The 26,323-nt window shown below is 43.4% G+C and overlaps 1 long non-coding RNA gene across 1 annotated transcript; it reads right to left on the bottom strand.

The window, feature by feature from the left end:
* On the bottom strand, nucleotides 1–25,847 carry LOC141085931 (uncharacterized). The gene is made up of 3 exons (XR_012231443.1): nucleotides 25,793–25,847; nucleotides 15,481–15,564; nucleotides 1–425 (listed from the first exon to the last, which is right to left on the bottom strand). It is a non-coding gene; the product is annotated as an uncharacterized lncRNA (long non-coding RNA).
* Nucleotides 25,848–26,323: the final 476 nt, after the last annotated feature.

Here is a 26,323-nt window from a genome sequence, read left to right as displayed (position 1 = left end):
TGCCTGCACATGAGGAAAGAGACATAGCGAATCAGAAAATCTATACTACATTTATAATTGGAGGTATTTGCTAATATTATTATTACTACTACATATTGGGATAGGATCTTTTTATTTGCTGTTTAGAACAATATAATATATAACGCGACACTTTCATTACTGATCGTACGCCAAATAATGTCAAAGTGACAGGTTTACACAGTCTATATGACAACACTTAAAACAAGTAAAGCACTAATACATCAGAATGAGCTGAAATATTCTTACAAGCAACAGAAAACATAACTGGAAAATGAACATGAAAACAGTATCTACTAAACAGCCACTGGAAACAGGGGTCCGCAAATACACCAATTCAATGCCAACAAAGTAGTCATAAGCCATTAAATGAAAAGAAAATCTAGTCCTTCTTCAGGAAACTTATCCTAAAAGATAAAAATGAAACAAAGGTTCAGTGTTACAATTATAAATATATGCTTGTACGAGGATTATTACTTGAGACATGCATTAAAATGTAGGATAAATCTTATAAACGCTAAATAAGGTACTGATATCTAAATATCAACGCTGTTATATGAATGAAATTAGTGGTGGACAAATACCATAGACATTAATTGTTCTGAAACTTCATTATAGGCTGGGATCACACTACCGTGTGTGATGAGAGAAACTCAATAAACTAAGCTTTCACAATGATGTTTCAACAAGAACAAGAACAAGTGGTTAATCCCTACAGGACGAGGGCAGTACATGTATGTCACACTGAATATAGGTGTAAGGCCGGAGTCACACTTGCATTGAAAACGGACAAGTGCTATGCTATAAAACATTGCATAGAACTCGGACCACTGTTAATCTATTGGGCAGCTCCCATCACCTTTTTCTCGCCCGTATTATACGGGCGAAAGATATTGCAGCATGCTGGGATTGGCACTGAGACTAAGCCGAGTTGAGTTGAGAGCTGTGCGATATACATTGACCCCGGCAATGGAGGAGATGGAGAAATTAGTTTCTCCGCCTCCTCCACAGCTGTGCTCCAATTCTCTCTGTGCGAGAGGCTCGGAGCACAGTAGCATGATACTTTGCTCCGCTCGCTGCAGAGCAGGAGCCTAAGAGCAGGCTCAATAGCTGAGGTCGTTACCAGACATGGCGGGTACACATTGTGTTATACAGATGGCATCTGCCTCTAACAGCAGCAACCTAATCTAGCTCCTAGCGCTGCTGTTTAACCCCTTAATTAACACATTCAATCTCTAACAGCAGCATATAAGGTGGATTATCTGAATGGTACCGGCAACTGGGACCCTGCTGAAGGCACCTGTGGCTGCCATCTTAGAATCCTTGTAAGGGCTCATGCACAGATTCAGTATTTGGTGATTTTTTTTTTTACCTATGTATGTGTAAGCCAAAACCAGGAGTGGGTGAAAAATGCAGAAGTAGTAACGTGTTTCTATTATACTTTCCTCTGATTGTTTCACTGATGGTTTTAGCTTACAAATACTGGGGTAAAAAAACACCAAATATTCATCCTGTGCACATGGCCTTAGGGCTCATACCCATATGCAAGAAAAAAAGGTCCGATTTCCAGACCAAAAAAACGGACGAGTGCCATAGACCTGAACCCCAATGAAAACCTCTGGAATGTAATAAAGAAGATGATCGATAGTCACAGCCATCAACAAAAAAGAACTGCTTAAATTTTTGCTCCAGAAGCAGTGTTAAACACTGGTGGCAAGCATGCCAAGACGCATGAAAGCTGTGATTAAAAATCATGGTTATTCCACAAAATAATGATTTCAGAACTCTTCCTGAGTTAAAACATTAGTATTGTTCTTTCTAAGTTATTATGAACTTGTTGTCTTAGCATTATTTGAGGTCTGAAAGCACTGTTGTTTTTTTTTTTAATTTTGACCATTTTTCTTTGTCAGAAAAAAAATACAAAATTTAGTGCTTGGAAATTCGGAGACATGTTGTCAGAAGTTTGTAGACTAAAAGACCAATTTACATTTTGCTCAGAAATATACCTATAAAGAGAAAAATCAGACAAACCGAACACTTGAAAGTGGTTTCTTAATTTTTGCAAGACCTGTATTTATGTATATATATATATATATATATATATATATATATATATATATATAGGAAATAGTATGGTTTCTCCAGCGATCAGTCCAGTGGTAGGGTAAAATATAACTTTTATTTTTCCATTAAAAAAGTTCCAGGGACCTAGAAGAAGCAGGGCCAGCCCATACGTATAGGCGAACTAGGCGGCCGCCTAGGGCGCCGACCCAAAGGGGGCGCCAGAGAAAAAATAGAAAAAATTATAAAAAATCTTTTCAAAAGGCAAAAAGTTTTAGGGATGGAAAGAAAAGTGTACATATTTAAGGGCAAATATGACGCAAGAGAGGTTGGTTGGGTTGGCAACAATTTCGATAGAATCTGAAGTTGCTAAACAAATTAATCTCAGTGACTTAGTGTCATCCTTTTCAAAAAAAAGGCAAGGAAACAAAAATTTGAATTACCTATGGTCGTTTTTGTTTTGTGTTATTGATTACTTTGTATATATTTGTCCTATACAACTTCTCAGAAGATTAAAGAGTTAGGAGAGAGTTAATTAATCATTGTTGTTGTGGTTTATTTTGCTCCTAAATTTATATCCCAAGTTTTCATCAACTGCCAAGAATAGTAGGGGCGCAACAAAATAGTTTTGCCTAGGGCGCCGTAATCTCTCGGGCCGGCCCTGAGAAGAAGACACACGTAGTGTCGAAACATGTCGTCCAAAAGGGATTGACTATTTGCAAAAATGTTACTGAAGAAACATGGAACTTTTTTTAATAGAAAAATAAAAGTTATATTTTACCCTACCATTGGACTGATCGCTGGAGAAACCATACTATTTCCTTTATATGCAAGGACTTATCCCAATCCGTTTTCCGTGCGAACTGCTACCACAGGCTGGACTTATTCCTGGTTTTCTTCAAAGCGGTGAGCTGGCTGTGCCAAAATTTTTATGTATATATATATATATATATATATATATATATATATATATATATATATATACACATACACTACCGTTCAAAAGTTTAGGGTCACTTAGAAATTTCCTTATTTTTGAAAGAAAAGCAGTTTTTTTCCAATGAAGCTAACATTAAATGATTCAGAAATGAAGTCTATACATTGTTCTTATGGTACTTTGTGTTTTCTAACTGTGTAAGAAGGCTAATGGATGGTTAGAATACCCTTGTGCAAGTATGTTAACACAGCTGAAAACAATCTGGCTGATTAGAGGAGCTATAAACCTGACCTTCCTTTGAGCTAGTTGAGACTATGGAGCATTACATTTGTTGGTTCCATTAAACTTTCAAAATGGCCAGAAAAAAAGAACTTTCATGTGAAACTTGACAGTCTATTCTTGTTCTTAGAAATGAAGGCTATTCCATGAGAGCAATTGGGAAGAAACTGAAGATTTCCTACAACGATGTGTACTACTCCCTTCAGAGGAGAGCACAAACAGGCTCTAACCAGAGTGGAAAGAGAAGTGAGAGGCCCCGCTGCACAACTGAGCAACAAGACAAGTACATTAGAGTCTGTAGTTTGAGAAATCGAAGCCTCGCAGCTCCTCAACTGGCAGCTTCATTAAATAGTACACGCAAAACGCCAGTGTCAACGTCTACAGTGAAGAGGAGACTCCGGGATGCTGGCCTTCAGGGCAGAGTGGCAAAGAAAAAGCCATATCTGAGACTGGCTAATAAAAGGAAAAGATTAATACGGGCAAAAGAACACAGACATTGGACAGAGGGAGATTGGTAAAAAATGTTATGGACAGACAAATCCAAGTTTGAGGTGTTTGGATCACACAGAAGAACATTTGTGAGATGCAGAACAACTGAAAAGATGCTGGAAGAGAGCCTGACTCCATCTGTCAAGCTTGGTGGAGGTAATGTGATGGTCTGGGGTTGCTTTGCTGCTGGTAAAGTAGGAGATTTGTACTAGGTAAAAGGGATTTTGAATAAGGAAGGCTATCACTCCATTGTGCAATGCCATGCCATACCCTGTGGACAGCGATTGATTGGAGCCAATTTCATCCTACAACAGGACAATGACCCAAAGCACACCACCAAATTATGCAAAACCTATTTTGGGAAGAAGCAGGCATCTGGTATTCTATCTGTAATGGAGTGGCCAGCACAGTCACCAGATCTCTGTTGTGGGACCAGCTTGACCGTATGGAGTGCAAAAAGTGCCCATCAAGCCAAACCAACTTGTGCGAGGGGCTTTTGGAAGCATGGGGTAATATTTCTCCAGATTACCACAGCAAATTAACTGCTAGAATGCCAAAGGTCTGCAATGCTGGAATTGTTGCAAAGGGAGCATTCTTTGATGAAAGCAAAGTTTGAAGGAAAAAATTATTATTTCAAATAAAAATCTTTTTGTCGAACCTTGTAAATGTCTGGCCTAGATTTTAAATTAATTTGGCAACTCATTTGATTAACCCCTTTACCCCCAAGGGTGGTTTGCATGTTAATGCCCGGGCCAATTTTTACAATTCTGACCACTGTCCCTTTATGAGGTAATAACTCTGGAACGCTTCCATGGATCCCGGTGATTCTGACAGTGTTTTCTCGTGACATATTGTACTTCATGTTAGTGGTAAAATTTCATTCATATAACTTGCGTTTATTTGTGAAAAAAACGGAAATTTGGTGAAAATTTTGAAAATTTTGCAATTTTCCAACTTTGAATTTTTATGCTCTTAAATCACAGAGATGACACACAAAAAACTTAATAAGTAACATTTCCCACATGTTTACTTTACATCAGCCCAGTCTGGAAACCAACATTTTTTTTGTTAGGAAGTTATAAAGGTTAAAAGTTGACCAGCGATTTCTCATTTTTACAACACCTTTTTTTTAGGGACCACATCACATTTGAAGTCACTTTGAGGGGTCTATATGATAGAAAATGCCCAAAAGTGACACCATTCTAAAAACTGCACCCCTCAAGGTGCTCAAATCCAGATTCAAGAAGTTTATTAACCCTTCAGGTGCTTCACAGGAATTTTTTGAATGTTTAAAAAAAAAATGAACATTTAACTTTTTTTCACAAAAAAAATTACTTCAGGTTCAATTTTTTATTTTACCAAGGGTAGCAGGAGAAATTGGACTGGAAAAGTTATTGTGCAATTTGTCCTGAGAACGCCGATACCTGATATGTGGGGAGGAACCACTGTTTCGGCGCATGGCAGAGCTCAGAAGAGAAGGAGTGCCGTTTGACTTTTTCACTGCAAAATTGGCTGGAATTCAGATCGGATGCCATGTCAAGTTTGGAGAGCTCCTGATGTGCCTAAACAGTGGAAACCCCCCACAAGTGACCCCATTTTGGAAACTAGACCACCCAAGGAACTTATCTAGATATGTGGTGAGCACTTTGAACCCCCAAGGGCTTCACAGAAGTTTATAACGTACAGCCGTACAATTAAAAAATCATATTTTTTCCACAAAAATGACCTTTTCACCCCCAATTTTGATTTTCCCAAGAGTAACAGGACCCCAAAAGTTATTGTGCAACTTGTCCTGAGTACACTGATACCCCATATGTGGGGGTAAACCACTATTTGGGCGCATGGCAGAGCTCAGAAGGGAAGCAGAGCCATTTGACTTTTTTGGCTGGAATTGATATCGGACGCCATGTCACGTTTGGATAGCCCCTGATGTGCCAAAACAGTGGAAACCCCCCCAATTCTAACTCCAACCCTAACCCCAACACACCCCTAACCCTAACCCTAATGGGAAAATGGAAATAAGTACATTTTTTTTAATTGTATTATTTTTCCCTAACTAAGGGAGTGATAACGGGGGATTTGATTTACTATTTATAGCTGGTTTTTATTTTTGGCAGCTGTCGCACGCTAAAAGACGCTTTTTATTGTAAAAATAGTTTATGCATCACCACATTTTGAGAGCTATAATTTTTCCATATTTTGACCCAGCGAGTCATGTGAGGTCTTATTTTTTGCAGGACGAGTTGACGTTTTTATTGGTACCATTTTCGGGCACGTGTCTTTTTTTATCGCTTTTTATTTCGATTTTTGGGACGCAGAAAGAACAAATACCAGCGTTTCATGAATTTCTTTTGGGGGGTGAGTTTACATCGTTCCGTGTGCGGTAAAATTGATAAAGCGTTTTTATTCTTCGGGTCAGTACGGTTACAGCGATACCTCATATATGTCGCTTTTATGCAATGAAAACATTTTTATATAAAAAATAATTATTTTTGCATTGCTTTATTCTGCGAGCTATAACTTTTATATTTTTTCGCTGATGACGCTGTGTGGCAGCTCAATTTTTGCGGGACAAGATGACGTTTTCAGCGGTACCATGATAATTTATATCCGTCTTTTTGATTGTGCGTTATTGCACTTTTTGTTCGGCGGTATGATGATAAAGCTTTATTTTTTGCTTCGTTTTTTATTCTTTAAGGGGTTCAATAAAGGGGTTAACTAGCAGGACAGTTTTATAGGGCGGGTCGTTACGGACACGGCGATACCAAATATGTGTACTTTTATTGTTTGTTTTTTTTTATTTTCAAAAAATGAATTTATTAGGGAATTTTTTTTTTTTTTTAATTTTAATTTATTTAGCGATTTTTTTTTTTAATAAATTATTTTTACACTTTTTTTTTTTTTTAACTTTATTACAATGTCCCAGGGGGGATATAACTGTCATGTGACAGATCGCTGATCTGTCACATCACAGATCGCTGTGACAGATCAGCGATCTGTCACAGGCAGTGCTGCAGGCTTCCTCATGCCTAATAGATTGATTAAAAGCCGGCAAATGATCTGCCGCGTACAGTATAATCACAGAGTGACAGGTTAGAATTGAATAGATAGATATATACACATAGAATATATATATTATATATATATATATATATACACACAGCTCTGGCAAAAAGTAAGAGACCACTGCACAGTCAATTCCATTCCAGTGTCAGTTGAATTCCAACCAGAGTACACCTCATTCTACTTAATGTGCTTCTGATTAGGTGATCACCTGAACCAAATCTTATTTAACGAAGGAAAGTATAAAAAACCCTGCTGTGGTGTTCACAGTCCTCTTGCAATAGGACAAGCTGGATGGCAAAACAAGTGCTAGTAATATCCCAAAAGAAATAGGAATGAAAAAGTAGCTTTTATTCATGCCAAAGGAGTTGAAAAGAAAAGTCTTGAGTGAGAAAAAGAAGGGCTCAATTCTGGCTTTACTAGCAGAGGGATACAGTGAGTGTCATGTTTCCTCCATCCTTAAAATTTCTAAGACGGCAGTCCATTACAACAAGGTCAAGCAGCAGACATTGGGGACAACAAAGCTACAGACCGGCAGAGGGCGAAAACGACTCTCCACTGACCGGGATGACAGCCATCTTATTCGAATGTCACTCAGCAACCGCATGGTGACATCAAGTGACCTACAAAAGGAATGGCAAATGGCAGCTGGGGTGAAGTGAACAGCAAAAATAGTTCGTAACAGGCTCCTAGAGGCAGGGCTCAAGTCATATAAAGGTAGAAAAAAGCCTTTCATCAATGACAAGCAAAGGAGAACCAGGCTGAAATTTGCCAAAAACCATAAGGATTAGACCATAGAGAACTGGAATAAGGTAATCTTCTCTGATGAGTCAAATTTTCAGCTTTGCCCAATACCTGGTCGACTAATGGTTAGACGGAGACCTGGAGAGGCGTTCAAGCCAGTGTCTTGCATCCACTGTGAAATTTGGTGGACGATCGGTGATGATCTGGGGATGTGTTATGAATGAGTCACCGTAGGAGGCAAAAACAGAAATACTAGCTAAGTCCAGAAAACCAGAGAAGTTGGCAGCTATCGGATTGCAGACCCCTGAAACTAACAACAACAACTAGCAGTAGCCGTGGAGGGTTCCTACGGTGCCCTAGACCCCTCGATCACAGCCAGAGAACTACATAGCCTAAAGACAGAAAGGGAAATCTAAACTGCCCCAGAGCAGACCCCAAAGCAATAGGCAGCCCCCAACATATAATGACGGTGAAGCAAGATGAAAAAACACTCACACAGATAGAAAGATAGGCTGAGCAAATGATGGGGCCCAAGCTAACTAAATAGGACAGAATAGAAAAGCTGCTGTCTGCAATCCGCCAAAACCCTCTCAAAAACAAGAGCCAACAGACTGATAGGGAAAAAGGCCCTGAAGACGCTAGGCTTCAAAAAGACTATATCAGTACTCAGGTATTAGCTGAAGACAGAGCAAAAAGGAAATCAGCTCACCCAGCAGGGAAAGGCAGAAATCCAGAAAAACAAGGCAAACCAAAACCAAAACACAAATGCAAAAAGTAGAGCAGAAAACTTAGCTTTTGAGGAGCAGGAATCAGACTGGTCTCCAAGAATCCCTCAGAGTAATCACCCGCAAGGCAGAAGGGCGTCGGCTGCCTTATATCCAGTCAGCAATCCCAGTCACCCAGTCATCATCATTCTGCTCAGGTGCTTTGTAATCAGCCTCACTACCTTCCTTCACCAGAAGAGGGAGTCCATCAGACCTCAATGGTGAAGGGGAAAATGAACTCACAACAGTACCTCCCCCTTGAGGAGGGGTCACCGAACCCTCATCCACGCCACCAGGGCGATCAGGGTGAGCCCGATGAAAGGCACGCACCAATCTTTTGGCATGAATATCAGAGGCAGAGACCCAGGAATTATCCTCCTGACCATAACGCTTCCACTTAACCAAATACTGGAGTCTCCGTCTAGCCAGACGGGAATCCAGTATCTTCTCTACCTCATATTCCATGTTACCTTCAACTAATACAGGGTCCGGAGGTGCCACCCCAGGAACAACTGGTTCAACAAACCTCTTCAACAAGGACTTATGAAACACATTATGAATTTTAAATGTGACAGGAAGAGCAAAACGAAAAGAGACCGGATTAATAATCTCCAAAATCTTGTAAGGTCCAATAAATCTAGGCTTAAACTTAGGAGAAGCCACCTTCATAGCGATATTTTTTGATGATAACCAAACCATATCACCAACCTTAAACTGGGGACCAATGGTCCTATGTCGGTTGGAAAACCACTGGGCCTTTTCCTGGGAGAGAGATAACTTATCCACCACTTGGTCCCAGATCTGGTGCATTCTCTCCACCACAGTGTCAACACCTGGGCAGGCAGAAGGCTCCACCTGCCCTGAAGAAAACCGAGGGTGAAACCCAAAGTTACAAAAAAAAGGTGACATCAAAGTGGCAGAACTAGCTCTATTATTTAAAGCAAATTCGGCCAAGGGCAAAAATGAAACCCAATCATCCTGATCAGCGGAAATAAAACATCTCAAATACGACTCCAAGGTCTGGTTTGTTCTCTCCGTCTGCCCATTGGTCTGAGGGTGAAAAGCAGAGGAGAAGGACAACTGAATTCCCAGCTTGGAACAGAAAGTCCTCCAAAATCTAGACACAAATTGAACTCCTCTGTCAGATACAATGTTCTCAGGAATCCCGTGCAAGCGAACCACCTGTTGCAAAAACAGGGGCACCAACTCAGAGGAAGATGGCAACTTAGGGAGTGGTACAAGATGAACCATCTTAGAGAACCTTTCACAAATCACCCAAATAACAGTCATTCTCTGAGAGACAGGCATATCAGAGATGAAATCCATTGAAATATGGGTCCATGGCCTCCTGGGGACCGACAAAGGCATCAACAACTCACTAGAGCGAGAACAAGGTTTAGACCGGGAGCAAGTCCCACAGGACTGCACAAAATTCCTGACATCACGAGACAAGGCGGGCCACCAAAAAGACCGGCTCACCAGATCTCTAGTACCAAAAATACCTGGATGACCAGCCAATGCAGAGCAATGAACTTCAGACATCACTCTCTTCTTCCACTGGTCAGGAACATACAACTTTCCACTGGGACAACGCTCAGGTTTGCCCTCCTGGAACTCTTCCAGAGCACGTCTCAAATCGGGCGAGATGGCAGAAAGAACTACCCTTTCGCCTAAGATGGTAGCAGGCTTGGTCACCACAGGAGAATCAGCAAAGAACCTCCTAGAGAGGGCGTCTGCCTTGACATTCTTAGTGCCAGGAAGAAAAGAGACCACAAAATCAAAACGTGTAAAAAACAAGGCCCACCTAGCCTGTCTAGTGTTCAAGCGTTTGGCCGACTCCAGGTAAATCAAATTCTTGTGGTCAGTGAGGACCACGACTTGGTGTTTAGCTCCCTCCAACCAATGTCTCCACTCCTCAAATGCCCATTTCATGGCTAACAGTTCCCGATTCCCCACATCATAGTTACGTTCAGATGGAGAGAACTTTCGGGAAAAGAAAGCACAGGGATTCATTTTAGATGTTACAGGATCCTTTTGGGACAAAACAGCTCCTGCACCAATCTCAGAAGCGTCCACCTCTACCTGGAACGGGAGTGAGACATCAGGTTGCCACAAAACCGGGGCAGAAGTCAATCTTCACTTCAGCTCCTGAAAGGAAGAAACAGCCTCCGGAGACCAATTCAACACATCAGCACCCTTTTTAGTCAGATCAGTCAATGGCTTGGCAATACTAGAAAATTTTGCTATAAATTTCCGATAAAAGTTAGCAAAACCCAAAAACTTCTGGAGGGCCTTCAAAGAAGTGGGCTGAACCCAATCATAAATGGCCTGTACCTTGGCCGGGTCCATTTCAATAGTTGACGGAGACAAAATAAATCCCAAAAATGAAATCCTCTGTACCCCAAAAAGGCATTTCGATCCTTTGACATACAGGGAATTCTCCCTCAAGATCCGGAACACAGTCCGAACATGTTCCACATGAGAATCCCAATCCTTGGAGAAGATCAAAATATCATCCAGATAGATAATCAAAAATGTATCCACAAAGTCTCGGAAAATGTCGTTTATGAAGCACTGGAAGACAGAAGGGGCATTAGTGAGCCCAAAAGGCATCACCAGGTACTCAAAATGTCCCTCCGGAGTATTAAACGCAGTCTTCCATTCATCCCCATGCTTAATGCGGATAAGATTATACGCCCCCCTGAGGTCAAGCTTGGTAAACCAGCAAGCACCTTTAACTCTGGAGAATAGATCCGAAATCAGGGGTAACGGATACTGATATTTAATAGTAATTTTGTTGAGGGCACGATAATCAATACAAGGCCTTAATGAACCATCCTTTTTGGCCACGAAAAAAAAACGGCACCTAAGGGTGAAGAGGATGGTCTAATATGACCCTTCTCCAACGCCTTCTTAATATAGGATCGCATAGCCTCGTGCTCGGGTACAGATAAATTGAAGAGCCGACCCTTGGGAAATTTACACCCCGGGCTCAGTTCAATTGCACAGTCATAACTCCTATGAGGAGGCAAAGACGCAGACTCATTCTCACTAAATACATCATAAAAGTCCGCCAAAGGGCACACCGACAACCCAAACTAACCACAGACACAGATTTCCAATCCAAAACTGGTTTATGAATTTGCAACCAGGGAAACCCCAGAACAATGGTATCATGCAAATTATGCAACACCAAAAATCTGCAATTTTCTTGATGGTCTGGGGCGACCCGCATTACCACCTGGGTCCAAAACTGAGGTTTATTTTTCGCCAAAGGAGTAGCATCAATCCCCCTCAAAGGGATAGGCGTCCGCAGAGGTGTCATTGGAAATCCACAACGTTTAGCAAAATCCAAGTCCATTAGATTCAGGGCTGCTCCCGAATCCACAAAAGCCTTGGCGGAAAATGTGGACAGGGAGCAGATCAGAGTAATTGCCAGAAGAAACTTAGGTTGAACACCACCCACAGAAAACGTGTGTGCAAAACGTTTCTCTCGTTTAGGACAGACAGAAATAATATGCGAAGCATCTCCACAAAAAAAACACAGCTTATTACGCCTTCTGAACTCCTAACGTTGCTCCCTGGACAAAACTCTATCACATTGCATAGGTTCAGACACTTGTTCAACAGGTGGCAACACCTCTCGTGCAGTCCTGCGTTCACGTAAACGCCGATCAACCTGAATGGCTAATGACATAGAATCGTCAAGACCAGAGGGAACAGGAAATCCCACCATAGTATCTTTTACGGCTTCTGACAAACCCTTCTGAAAGAGAGCTGCCAAGGCATTATCATTCCAGGTAGTAAGGACCACCCACTTTCGGAATTTTTGACAGTACAATTCTGCAGAATCTCGACCCTGGTTCAATGCCAACAGGGTCTTTTCAGCCTGATCAATAGGATTAGGTTCGTCATACAACAACCCCAAGGCTTGAAAAAATGCGTTCACATTAGTCAGAATAGGATCATCTGGTTTCAAAGAAAACGCCCAATCCTGGGGATCGCCACGCAGCAAAGAGATGACAATTTTAACCTGCTGCGCGGAGCTCCCTGACGAGTTAGGCTTCAAGGCAAAAAATAATTTACAATTTTTTTGAAATTCAAAAATTTAGACCGATCCCCAAAAAACACATCAGGAGTAGGGATCTTTGGTTCAGCAGCATGTGAATGAGCATGGTAGGTGGAAATTCCCCGCACTTCCGCAGCGAGCTGCTCCACACGATCCGACAATTGCTTTATCTCCATTGAGAGAAAAAAAAATTCCCCCTACGGCCTCAGAGATATAGAGGAAAAAATATACACACTTTTTTTTTTTAACAATTCTTTCCTACTATTGAGTACCCTAGGATCTGCGGTATGGTGGGTGATTCTGTTATGAAAGAGTCACCGTAGGAGGCAAAAATAGAAATACTAGCTAAGTCCAGAAAACCAGAGAAGTTGGCAGCTACGGATTGCAGACCCCTGAACCTATCAACAACAACTAGCAGTAGCCGTGGGGGGTTCCTACGGTGCCCTAGACCCCTCGATCACAGCCGGAGAACTACATAGCCTAAAGACAGAAAGGGAAATCTAAACTGCCCCAGAGCAGACCCCAAAGCAATAGGCAGCCCCCAACATATAATGACGGTGAAGCAAGATGAAAAAACACTCACACAGATAGAAAGATAGGCTGAGCAAATGATGGGGCCCAAGATAACTATATAGGACAGAATAGAAAAGCTGCTGTATGCAATCCACCAAAACCCTCTCAAAAACAAGAGCCAACAGACTGATTGGGAAAAAGGCCCTGAAGACGCTAGGCTTCAAAAAGACTACATCAGTACTCAGGTATTATCTGAAGACAGAGCAAAAAGGAAATCAGCTCACCCAGCAGGGAAAGGCAGAAATCCAGAAAAACAAGGCAAAACAAAACCAAAACACAAATGCAAAAAGTAGAGCAGAAAACTTAGCTTTTGAGGAGCAGGAATCAGACTGGTCTCCAAGAATCCCTCAGAGTAATCACCCGCAAGGCAGAAGGGCGTCGGCTGCCTTATATCCAGTCAGCAATCCCAGTCACCCAGTCATCATCATTCTGCTCAGGTGCTTTGTAATCAGCCTCACTACCTTCCTTCACCAGGAGAGGGAGTTCATCAGACCTCAATGGTGAAGGGGAAAATGAACTCACAACAGGGATGCTTCAGCAAGGCTGGAATTGGGCAGGTTAATCTTTGAGAAGGATGTATGAATCAAGCCGCATACAAGATTATCCTGGAAAAACAGTTGATTCCTTCTGCTCAGGCAATGTACCCCAATTCTGAGGACTGGTTTTTCCAGCAGGACAATGCACCATGCCACACAGCTAGGTCAATCAATGTGTGGATGAAGGACCACCACATGAAATCCCTGTCATGGCCAGCTCAATCTCCAGACCTGAACCCCATTGAAAACCTCTGGAATGTAATCAAGAGGAAGATGGCTAGTCACAAGCCATCAAAGAAGAACTGCTTAAATGTTTGTACCAGGAGTGGCATAAGGTCACCCAAAAGCAGAGTGAAAGACTGGTGTAAAGCATGCCAAGACGCATGAAAGCTGTTATTAAAAATCATTGTTATTCCACAAAATATTGATTTCTGAACTCTTCCTGTGTTAAAACATTAGTATTGTTGTTTCTAAATAATTATGAACTTGTGTTCTTAGCATTATTTGAGGTTTGCAAGCACTGCAATTTTTTGTTATTTTGACCATTTCTCATTTTCTGAAAATAAATACAAAATTTAGTACTTGGAAATTCGAAGACATGTTGTCAGTGGCTTATAGAATAGAAGAGCAATTTACATTTTACTCAAATATAGACCTATAAAGAGAAAAATCAGACAAACTGAAAATTTTGCAGTGGTCTCTAAATTTTTGCCAGAGCTGTATATATATATATATATATATATTGAAGCAGCGCGCACAGGCTCTGTGACGTCACCGCTAGTTACTGAGCATGCGCCGGCTGCTTCACCTTCATTCCCCAGTAGTTTACAGTCAGCGCGGTCGCATTAGCAGCGCTCGATTTACTCCGTGGAACTTGACTGAGCGCTGGACAGATATGGATATTGTTGATTTATCATTTTTTGCTTTTTTTTTTTTACAGGAGAACAATGGCTTCGCTATGAGATTAGGAGTATAATAAAGTTTTTAAAACTGTGTAGTGCAGTCTTTCATTAAAAGGTGACATTAACCCATTATTAACCCCACTTGCCACCACTACAGGGCAAGTGGGAAGAACCCGACAAAGCTCCAAAATAGGCGCATCTAATAGATGGGCAGCTGTGGGCTGCTGTTATTAGGCTGGGAGGGCCAAGAACAATGGCCCCTTACCAGCCTGAGAATAGCAGCCCCCAGCTGTGAGTTTTGCCAGGTTGGATCACAAACAGAGGGGGACACCACGTCGGATTTTCATTCATTCTTTCTCTTCTGCTCGCCGTTGCCGGCAGAGCAGGAGAGAACAATGACAGCTGCGTTCAGCACCAGCAACTTACAGTAGCGCTTCTTTCTCCGGCGGCCGCCCATGAACACGGAGGACAGTGTGAACTGTTCTCCGTGTGCACGTGTTCAGCACGTTTTTTGGACCGTGTGCTCCCACAAACACTAACATGTCTCAGTGTTTTGCACACGGACCGTGTGTCCGTGAAAACACGCTGACATGTGCAGAGAACCATTCATGTTAATGGGTGTAAGTGTGTCAGTGTCTCCGGTACGTGAGGAAACTGTCACTACACGTAACGGAGCCACTGACGAGTGAAACCGGCCAAAAAGAAGTTTTAATTTGAAACATTGTTTATTCTGCTAGACCACTGTTCCCCAAAACTCCAGTCCTCACGGCCCCCAAAAGGTCAGGATTTCCTTAGTATTGCACAGGTGATGGAAGTATCATGAAGGCATCAGGAATTCTCATTTCCATGGGCCCATTAATAAAATAAGGGGTTGTCCAGTAGTGTTGATTTTTCTCAAATTGGACATTCAGGTAATTCATCAATAAGACCTGCTTGTGTATTGAGAGGCCATGCAGATGATGATCAGTTAAAAGCTTTAACCTATTCTGTTCACCATTTATGTTTTTGTTAGACCTGAAATCTTCAACCATGCTGTATCACTCACAGCTCATGAACATTCCGCTTTCTAAGTGGTCACAATTGGTGTCATTAATCAGACATGTGATTTCCATGCTCCGACTCTGGCGATCTGTTAAAATAAAAGATAGAAAACATTAACATTGCAATAATAAATATATTTATTTTTTTTTTTTAAAGGAAAAGCAAAATGCTATAAGTTGGTATTTTACTAAAAACTGTATTCCCAAGTAGTCAAAATGCAGATTTTTCCCTGTGTATTCACTTGCATTTTACAGTATCAGTAGATTGTAAAAAATCTCATGCACATGCTGCAAAAAAAAATTTCACAGTGAAAATATACCAGTGCTGCAGATCTGAAATCCCCAGTATGTGAACGTTTCACCCAAAAATCATTGAATATTTCATTCTTTGCATTGCACCTTATTTGCAACGATATCGTAACTGTGAATTGGATATGGCTAAGATGCTACTGGGGAACATATGCTTAAATGGAATGGCCACTACTTTTGTACTGATGGCCTACACATAGAATAGGCCATCAATATCTGATCAGTGGGGGTACGGCGCTGGCACTTCTACCGATCATCTGTTACCGGCGCCTATCTACTTGAATACGGAGTGAATCTGCAGTACCCGGCCATGGTCGGTATAGCTGCTGTGTTCCAGCAGCATCAGAGAACTTCTGGCCACCCCCAGTAATAGCTGATCAGCGGGGTACCATGTGTAGCACTCCCACCAATCAGTTATTGATGACCTAATGATAGGCCATGAAAAAAAGGTAGTGGCCAACCTCTTTAAAGTTTCTTCCGTCAATACAAGAAAAACAGGTATTTTCTACATACATCTAGCATTGTCACCTCTCATCTGCTTCACCATTATACAGTAGTAGGTGGATGATAGTACCCGGTGTAGGAGCTTTGTGTAACATTAAATGGGGGACCAGAAGGTTAGACAATATATTCCTGCTGGAGGCTTTCTATATAATTAGAAAGATTACAGGTCATTTTACTTTGTGTTATTTTATAATTTTAATATATGAGGCATGCTATAGCACCGCAGAAGCTTCAAATGGAAAGAGAAGCTGGAACAAGAGGTCATGGATTGTTACCCTGTTTTAATGCAAATATTAGGCTGCGTATATTTATGTATCATTTCAAAACGCTATTTAGAATAATCTGGTGCTGAAATATATATAATAGCTATAATTAGTGTCAACATTAACAAAAATGTGATAACATTATAAAAAAGGGGTTCAACTAAAGTTCTTTACTTAATTCTCCATCCCTTACCTAAGTATTTTCAGAATATATCCAGATAAAACTACACAGAGAGAGCTAACATCCAACATACTACTATCTACTGTTAGATTAAAAGAAAACCTAAAGGTACAGTTCACATGAGATAAATGGCCATAAATGTTGTAAATTGAATATTATATCATATCATTATGCCATGTGTGTTACTGATGGACAGGAATATTGGACTTATCGGTAAAATGAACAGAAAAAAACAGAGGAAAAACGCCGAATACACAAGTCCAAGAAATATTGTGAAAAAATACATTTTTGTTTTGTTGATTACATAAACAGGTGAGGTAAGGGTGGGGGGGAACACCAGGAAGAAAAATGGACACACCACAGGGGGACAAAGAATATGCAAGATATATAACTAGCAGCAACAAAATGAGGTATATTAAGTAAATAATAAAGTGCCTATGTGCAAAATTGCAAACATATGGCCTGATAATATCAGCATATATATATAAATAATAAAAAAGAGTGTATGTGTGCGTGTGTATGTGTGTATATCAGCCAAGCCCACTCCACATAGCCCCACCCAATCACTAAGCATCATTTCATTTCACCAGAGCTGTTTAAAAGAAGCTGTGATTGGTTGCTATGAGCAACAGTTCAGATTGTAGACAGTTGTGGTAACTGAGGACTATTATTCTTATCATTTCTATGGTGTTATCGTCCTTCTGTAAAGCTGGAAATAATACAATTTATTACCGTGCCAACACAGACCACCCTCTGACACAGACTGCAGGGGGAGCCCAGAATCACACAGGATAGGATTAGATACACGGCTCAGAAGACTGTATCACACAGGAGACGGATTAGATACACAGCTCAGCAGTCAGTATCACACAGAAGAGGATAAGATACAGCTGACAGTAACACACAGGATAATAAAAAGAAAAGAAAATAAAAATTAATTTTTTCCCATTATTTCTTACACTTGTGTATTCTGTTTTTTTCCTGTTTTTTTTCTACAATGTACTATGTACTAACAATGTGATTACACATAGAGGCTGAAGTAGCATTGTAGCGTATGTGTGCACATGACAGGCAGAGATGGTGTTATAGGGAATGTGTGCACATCACAGGCAGAGGTGGCATTGTAGGGTTAATGTCCACATCACAGGCAGAGGTGGCATTGTAGGGTTAGTGTCCACATCACAGGCAGAGGTGGCATTGTAGGGTTATTGTCCACATCACAGGCAGAGGTGGCATTGTAGGGTTAGTGTCCACATCACAGGCAGAGGTGGAATTGTAGGGTTAGCGTCCACATCACAGGCAGAGGTGGCATTGTAGAAAATGTGTCCACATCACAGGCAGAGGTGGCATTGTAGGGAATGTGTCCACATCACAGGCAGAGGTGGCATTGTAGGGAATGTGTCCACATCACAGGCAGAGGAGGCACTGTAGGGTTAGTCTCCACATCACAGACAGAGGTGGAATTGTAGGGTTAGTCTCCACATCACAGGCAGAGAAGGCATTGTAGGGTTAGTGTCCACATCACAGGCAGAGGAGGCATTGTAGGGTTAGTGTCCACATCACAGGCAGAGGAGGCATTGTAGGGTTAGTCTCCACATCACAGGCAGAGGAGGCATTGTAGGGTTAGTGTCCACATCACAGGCAGGGGAGGCATTGTAGGGTTAGTCTCCACATCACAGACAGAGGTGGAATTGTAGGGTAAGTCTCCACATCACAGGCAGAGGAGGCATTGTAGGGTTAGTGTCCACATCACAGGCAGAGGAGGCATTGTAGGGTTAGTGTCCACAACATAGGCAGAGGAGGCATTGTAGGGTTAGTCTCCACATCACAGGCAGAGGAGGCATTGTAGGGTTAGTGTCCACATCACAGGCAGAGGAGGCATTGTAGGGTTAGTCTCCACATCACAGGCAGAGGTGGCAATGTAGAAAATGTGTCCACATCACAGGCAGAGGTGGCATTGTAGGGAATGTGTCCACATCACAGGCAGAGGTGGAATTGTAGGGAATGTGTCCACATCACAGGCAGAGGTGGCATTGTAGGGAATGTGTCCACATCACAGGCAGAGGAGGCACTGTAGGGTTAGTCTCCACATCACAGACAGAGGTGGAATTGTAGGGTTAGTCTCCACATCACAGGCAGAGAAGGCATTGTAGGGTTAGTGTCCACATCACAGGCAGAGGAGGCATTGTAGGGTTAGTATCCACATCACAGGCAGAGGAGGCATTGTAGGGTTAGTCTCCACATCACAGGCAGAGGAGGCATTGTAGGGTTATTGTCCACATCACAGGCAGAGGTGGCATTGTAGGGTTAGTTTCCACATCACAGACAGAGGAGGCATAGTTAGTAGGGTTAGTGTCCACATCACAGGCAGAGGAGGCATTGTAGGGTTAGTGTCCACATCACAGGCATAGGAGGCATTGTAGGGCCAGTCTTCACATCACAGGCAGACGAGGCATTGTAGGGTTAGTCTCCACATCACAGGCAGAGGAGGCATTGTAGGGTTAGTGTCCACATCACAGACAGAGATGGCATTGTAGGGTTAGTCTCCACATCAGAGGCAGAAGAGGCATTGTAGGGTTAGTGTCAACATCACAGGCAGAGGAGGCATTGTAGGGTTAGTGTCCACATCACAGGCAGAGGAGGCAATGTAGGGTTAGTCTCCACATCAGAGGCAGAGGAGGCATTGTAGGGTTAGTCTCCACATCACAGGCAGAGGTGGCATTGTAGGGTTAGTCTCCACATCACAGGCAGAGGAGGCATTGTAGGGTTAGTGTCCACATCACAGGCAGAGGAGGCAATGTAGGGTTAGTCTCCACATCACAGGCAGAGGAGGCATTGTAGGGTTAGTCTCCACATCACAGGCAGAGGTGGCATTGTAGGGTTAGTCTCCATATCACAGGCAGAGGAGGCATTACAGGGTTAGTGTCCACATCACAGGCAGAGGAGGCATTGTAGGGTTAGTGTCCACATCACAGGCAGAGGTGGAATTGTAGGGTTAGTTTCCACATCACAGGCAGAGGAGGCATTGTAGAGTTAGTGTCCACATCACAGGCAGAGGAGGCATTGTAGGGTTAGTCTCCACATCACAGGCAGAGGAGGCATTGTAGGGTTAGTGTCCACATCACAGGCAGAGGTGGCATTGTAGGGTTAGTGTCCACATCACAGGCAGAGGAGTCATTGTAGGGTTAGTGTCCACATCACAGGCAGAGGTGGCATTGTAGGGTTAGTGTCCACATCACAGGCAGAGGAGTCATTGTAGGGTTAGTGTCCACATCACAGGCAGAGGTGGCATTGTAGGGTTAGTGTCCACATCACAGGCAGAGGAGGCATTGTAGGGTTAATGTCCACATCACAGGCAGAGATGGAATTGTAGGGTTACTGTCCACATTACAGGCAGAGTTGGCATTGTAGGGAATGTGTCCACGTCACTGGCAGAGGAAGCATTGTAGGGTTAGCGTCCATATCACAGGTAGAGGTGGCGTTATAGGGATTGTGTCCACATGACAGGCAGAGGTGGCATTGTAGGGTTAGTGTCCACATCACAGGCAGAGGTGGCATTGTAGGGTTAGTGTCCACATCACAGGCAGAGGTGGCATTGTAGGGTTAGTGTCCACATCACAGGCAGAGGTGGCATTGTAGGGTTATTGTCCACATCACAGGCAGAGGTGGCATTGTAGGGTTAGTGTCCACATCACAGGCAGAGGTGGCATTGTAGGGTTAGTGTCCACATCACAGGCAGAGGTGGCATTGTAGAAAATGTGTCCACATCACAGGCAGAGGTGGCATTGTAGGGAATGTGTCCACATCACAGGCAGAGGAGGCACTGTAGGGTTAGTCTCCACATCACAGACAGAGGTGGAATTGTAGGGTTAGTCTCAACATCACAGGCAGAGAAGGCCATGTAGGGTTAGTGTCCACATCATAGGCAGAGGAGGCATTGTAGGGTTAGTGTCCACATCACAGGCAGATGAGGCACTGTAGGGTTAGTCTCCACATCACAGGCAGAGAAGGCATTGCAGGGTTAGTGTCCACATCACAGGCAGAGGAGGCATTGTAGGGTTAGTGTCCACATTACAGGCAGAGGAGGCATTGTAGGGTTAGTCTCCACATCACAGGCAGAGGAGGCGTTGTAGGGTTAGTGTCCACATCACAGGCAGGGGAGGCATTGTAGAGTTAGTCTCCACATCACAGAGGTGGAATTGTAGGGTAAGTCTCCACATCACAGGCAGAGGAGGCATTGTAGGGTTAGTGTCCACATCACAGGCAGAGGAGGCATTGTAGGGTTAGTGTCCACAACACAGGCAGAGGAGGCATTGTAGGGTTAGTCTCCACATCACAGGCAGAGGAGGCATTGTAGGGTTAGTCTCCACATCACAGGCAGAGGAGGCATTGTAGGGTTAGTCTCCACATCACAGACAGAGGTGGAATTGTAGGGTAAGTCTCCACATCACAGACAAAAAGGCATTGTAGGGTTAGTGTCCACATCACAGGCAGAGGAGGCATTGTAGGGTTAGTGTCCACATCACAGGCAGAGGAGGCATTGTAGGGTTAGTGTCCACATCACAGGCAGAGGAGGCAATGTAGGGTTAGTCTCCACATCACAGGCAGACGATGCATTGTAGGGTTAGTCTCCACATCACAGGCAGAGGTGGCATTGTAGGGTTAGTCTCCATATCACAGGCAGAGGAGGCATTATAGGGTTAGTGTCCACATCACAGGCAGAGGAGGCATTGTAGGGTTAGTGTCCACATCACAGGCAGAGGTGGAATTGTAGGGTTAGTTTCCACATCACAGGCAGAGGAGGCATTGTAGAGTTAGTGTCCACATCACAGGCAGAGGAGGCATTGTAGGGTTAGTCTCCACATCACAGGCAGAGGAGGCATTGTAGGGTTAGTGTCCACATCACAGGCAGAGGTGGCATTGTAGGGTTAGTGTCCACATCACAGGCAGAGGAGTCATTGTAGGGTTAGTGTCCACATCACAGGCAGAGGTGGCATTGTAGGGTTAGTGTCCACATCACAGGCAGAGGAGGCGTCCATATCACAGGTAGAGGTGGCGTTATAGGGATTGTGTCCACATGACAGGCAGAGGTGGCATTGTAGGGTTAGTGTCCACATCACAGGCAGAGGTGGCATTGTAGGGTTAGTGTCCACATCACAGGCAGAGGTGGCATTGTAGGGTTAGTGTCCACATCACAGGCAGAGGTGGCATTGTAGGGTTATTGTCCACATCACAGGCAGAGGTGGCATTGTAGGGTTAGTGTCCACATCACAGGCAGAGGTGGCATTGTAGGGTTAGTGTCCACATCACAGGCAGAGGTGGCATTGTAGGGTTATTGTCCACATCACAGGCAGAGGTGGCATTGTAGGGTTAGTGTCCACATCACAGGCAGAGGTGGCATTGTAGGGTTAGTGTCCACATCACAGGCAGAGGTGGCATTGTAGAAAATGTGTCCACATCACAGGCAGAGGTGGCATTGTAGGGAATGTGTCCACATCACAGGCAGAGGAGGCACTGTAGGGTTAGTCTCCACATCACAGACAGAGGTGGAATTGTAGGGTTAGTCTCCACATCACAGGCAGAGAAGGCCATGTAGGGTTAGTGTCCACATCATAGGCAGAGGAGGCATTGTAGGGTTAGTCTCCACATCACAGGCAGAGAAGGCATTGTAGGGTTAGTGTCCACATCACAGGCAGAGGAGGCATTGTAGGGTTAGTGTCCACATCACAGGCAGAGGAGGCATTGTAGGGTTAGTCTCCACATCACAGGCAGAGAAGGCATTGTAGGGTTAGTGTCCACATCACAGGCAGGGGAGGCATTGTAGAGTTAGTCTCCACATCACAGACAGAGGTGGAATTGTAGGGTAAGTCTCCACATCACAGGCAGAGGAGGCATTGTAGGGTTAGTGTCCACATCACAGGCAGAGGAGGCATTGTAGGGTTAGTGTCCACAACACAGGCAGAGGAGGCATTGTAGGGTTAGTCTCCACATCACAGGCAGAGGAGGCATTGTAGGGTTAGTCTCCACATCACAGGCAGAGGTGGCATTGTAGAAAATGTGTCCACATCACAGGCAGAGGTGGCATTGTAGGGAATGTGTCCACATCACAGGCAGAGGTGGCATTGTAGGGAATGTGTCCACATCACAGGCAGAGGTGGCATTGTAGGGAATGTGTCCACATCACAGACAGAGGAGGCATAGTTAGTAGGGTTAGTGTCCACATCACAGGCAGAGGAGGCATTGTAGGGTTAGTGTCCACATCACAGGTAGAGGAGGCATTGTAGGGTTAGTCTTCACATCACAGGCAGACGAGGCATTGTAGGGTTAGTCTCCACATCACAGGCAGAGGAGGCATTGTAGGGTTAGTGTCCACATCACAGACAGAGATGGCATTGTCGGGTTAGTCTCCACATCACAGGTAGAAGAGGCATTGTAGGGTTAGTGTCAACATCACAGGCAGAGGAGGCATTGTAGGGTTAGTGTACACATCACAGGCAGAGGAGGCAATGTAGGGTTAGTCTCCACATCACAGGCAGAGGAGGCATTGTAGGGTTAGTCTCCACATCACAGGCAGAGGTCGCATTGTAGGGTTAGTCTCCACATCACAGGCAGAGGAGGCATTGTAGGGTTAGTGTCCACATCACAGGCAGAGGAGGCAATGTAGGGTTAGTCTCCACATCACAGGCAGAGGAGGCATTGTAGGGTTAGTCTCCACATCACAGGCAGAGGTGGCATTGTAGGATTAGTCTCCATATCACAGGCAGAGGAGGCATTATAGGGTTAGTTTCCACATCACAGGCAGATGTGGCATTGTAGGGTTAGTCTCCACATCACAGGCAGAGGAGGCATTGTAGGGTCAGTGTCCACATCACAGGCAGAGGTGGAATTGTAGGGTTAGTTTCCACATCACAGGCAGAGGAGGCATTGTAGAGTTAGTGTCCACTTCACAGGCAGAGGAGGCATTGTAGGGTTAGTCTCCACATCACAGGCAGAGGAGGCATTGTAGGGTTAGTGTCCACATCACAGGCAGAGGTGGCATTGTAGGGTTAGTGTCCACATCACAGGCAGAGGAGTCATTGTAGGGTTAGTGTCCACATCACAGGCAGAGGTGGCATTGTAGGGTTAGTGTCCACATCACAGGCAGAGGAGGCATTGTAGGGTTAATGTCCACATCACAGGCAGAGGTGGAATTGTAGGGTTACTGTCCACATTACAGGCAGAGTTGGCATTGTAGGGAATGTGTCCACGTCACTGGCAGAGGAAGCATTGTAGGGTTAGCGTCCATATCACAGGTAGAGGTGGCGTTATAGGGATTGTGTCCACATGACAGGCAGAGGAGGCATTGTTGGGTTAGTGTCCAGATCACAGGCAAAGATGCATTCAAGGGTAAAAGTACATATCACAAAAAGGTGCATACAGGAGACCTAACTTTCTCTTGGATTGCATGAGCAGCAGACAACCTTCTACAAGACTGCAGGTTTGTTGGTACATTGATGTCAGAAAACATCCCTGTAAACATAGTATTTTTGTCGACGACTGTCATTTCTCAGCGGGCAGTCCCTAATATTTACTACATTTAAGGCTATGTGCCCACGTAGCGTTTAAAACCTGACACCTGAAACCGGACTCCTTCCCAGAAAATGCGCGTTTTTTCCCACGAGTTTTCTGCGTGATTTTTTTGCGGTTATTATCGCGTTGTTCCCGCGTTTTTCGCGTGCGGAATTCAAGCACTTTCCAAGCAATTTGAAGCATCGCTTGGAATGTGATTGACAGGTTGGTCACACTTGTCAAACATAGTGTTTGACAAGTGTGACCAACTTTTTACTATAGAGGCTGCCTATGCGGCTTCAATATTAGAAGATAGAATGTTAAAAATACTAAAAAAATAAAAAATCGTGATATTCTCACCTTCCGACGTCCTGCGCAGCCTTCCCGGGCCTCAGCGATGTTTCCGTTCCCAGTAATGCCTTGCGAGACCTTTGATGACATGAGGTCTCGCGTTACTGTAGCGGTCTTGCGAGGAATAGGGACCGCTACAGTATCGCAGGACCGTGACGTAAACAAAGGACTCGCAAGGCATTACTGGGAACGCGAGCATCGCTGAGGCCCGGGAAGGCTGTGCGGGACGCCGGAAGGTGAATATAACCGGAAGGTGAATATAAGGTGAATATAACCCGATTTTTTATTTTTAATTCTTTTTTTTACAGGGATATGGTACCCAGGGCCTGGAGGACAGTCTCCTCTCCTTCAGGCCATGGGTACCATCCGCACATGAGCCGCTCACTTTGCGCATGGTGGGCATAACCACATGTGGGAAGTTAGCGGATCTTTTTTGCAAGTTTGCATTCCCTTTTTGCACAGATCATACTAAGAACAGAGAAATGACAGACAAGGAATAATAATGGGATGGACAGAAGAGAGAAAATGGAATCATCTGCCAAAACAATAGGTGACTATGTGACCAAACGCAGCTCCACGTAGCCTCCAGAATGTCTAACAATGACGACCACGTTCTTTCCCAGCATTGAGTAGTAAGATCAGTTATAGAGCAATGCCTTGGGTTACATGTACTATAATTTGAGAACCGAGGCACAACAACACAAAGGTTAATGAGGGTTCAAGACTATTACTAACCAAGATCTAAGGTTATTTACGATAGAATCAGTATTTTCATAGATTATTAGAACATTAAGAATATTGGAAAAACATAACAATTACGAATCCCTTTTTGCATTGCAAATATCTAAATATGAACTAAAACTATTAGTTTGTATAATCTCAAAGTAGCCTCCTATCCACTGGGACAGGTGGTCTCATACGTTGATTTAGTCTACTGTTTATCAACAAACGTACGACCCTTTAAAAAACAGAAAATATCACCAACATACTGCTAAACAAGCTGTAATCCCTCACTGTGTATAGGGCTTCAGATTTAGGTGACACCTCTGTGTTAAGAATTAATAAATGTGAACATTTGGTCTGGTGAACACAAGCATAAAAAAAACACATTTAGTATTCCTAACCAATTTACAAAATGCAACTTCATGACAAATTGCTTACCAGTTTTGTTCAGTGAACCCTGAGGTGCAGGCAGAGCATTTTCATCAGACCCTACAATAAAGGTATATATCAATATTATAGATTATCATTATAAATGCAGCTGGGAGCGTCTTGGTCATTTTTCAGCTCCTAATATACGCTGGAGTAGGATGACTAGGCTAATAGTTGCGTCAATGAATCAAAATTGTTCAGTATTGCTTAAACAGAACCATTCACCAGTTTGAGCACGGTTTAACTGGCCATATCATGAAATAGTGTCTGCAGAGCTCCGGAAAACATAATTTTTATTTCTTTTTTTTAATTTCTTTTCTCCATTGCGGAGATATTAGCTTGTAAAGTTTAGAGTATAGTTTATGCTATAGTGCAACTGGGTATTAACAGAGAGTTGTCACTGGGTTTGTTTACTGCTTCCCCTGCATGAGGTTGACCAATCATAAGCAGTCAGGAGCATGCAGAAGAAAGAAGAACATGTCCAAGCAATAGATTAGTTATGGTTTTCTCTTGTGTGACAAGTAAAGACAGATAGTCTGT

This window comes from Dendrobates tinctorius, unplaced genomic scaffold (genome assembly GCF_039654945.1).
Source record: "Dendrobates tinctorius isolate UK_male_01 unplaced genomic scaffold, ASM3965494v1 ptg000007l, whole genome shotgun sequence".
Classification (NCBI taxonomy): domain Eukaryota; kingdom Metazoa; phylum Chordata; class Amphibia; order Anura; family Dendrobatidae; genus Dendrobates; species Dendrobates tinctorius.
The sequence above is the reverse complement of the archived record's forward strand: the minus strand, read 5'-3'. Positions and strand labels throughout refer to the sequence as shown.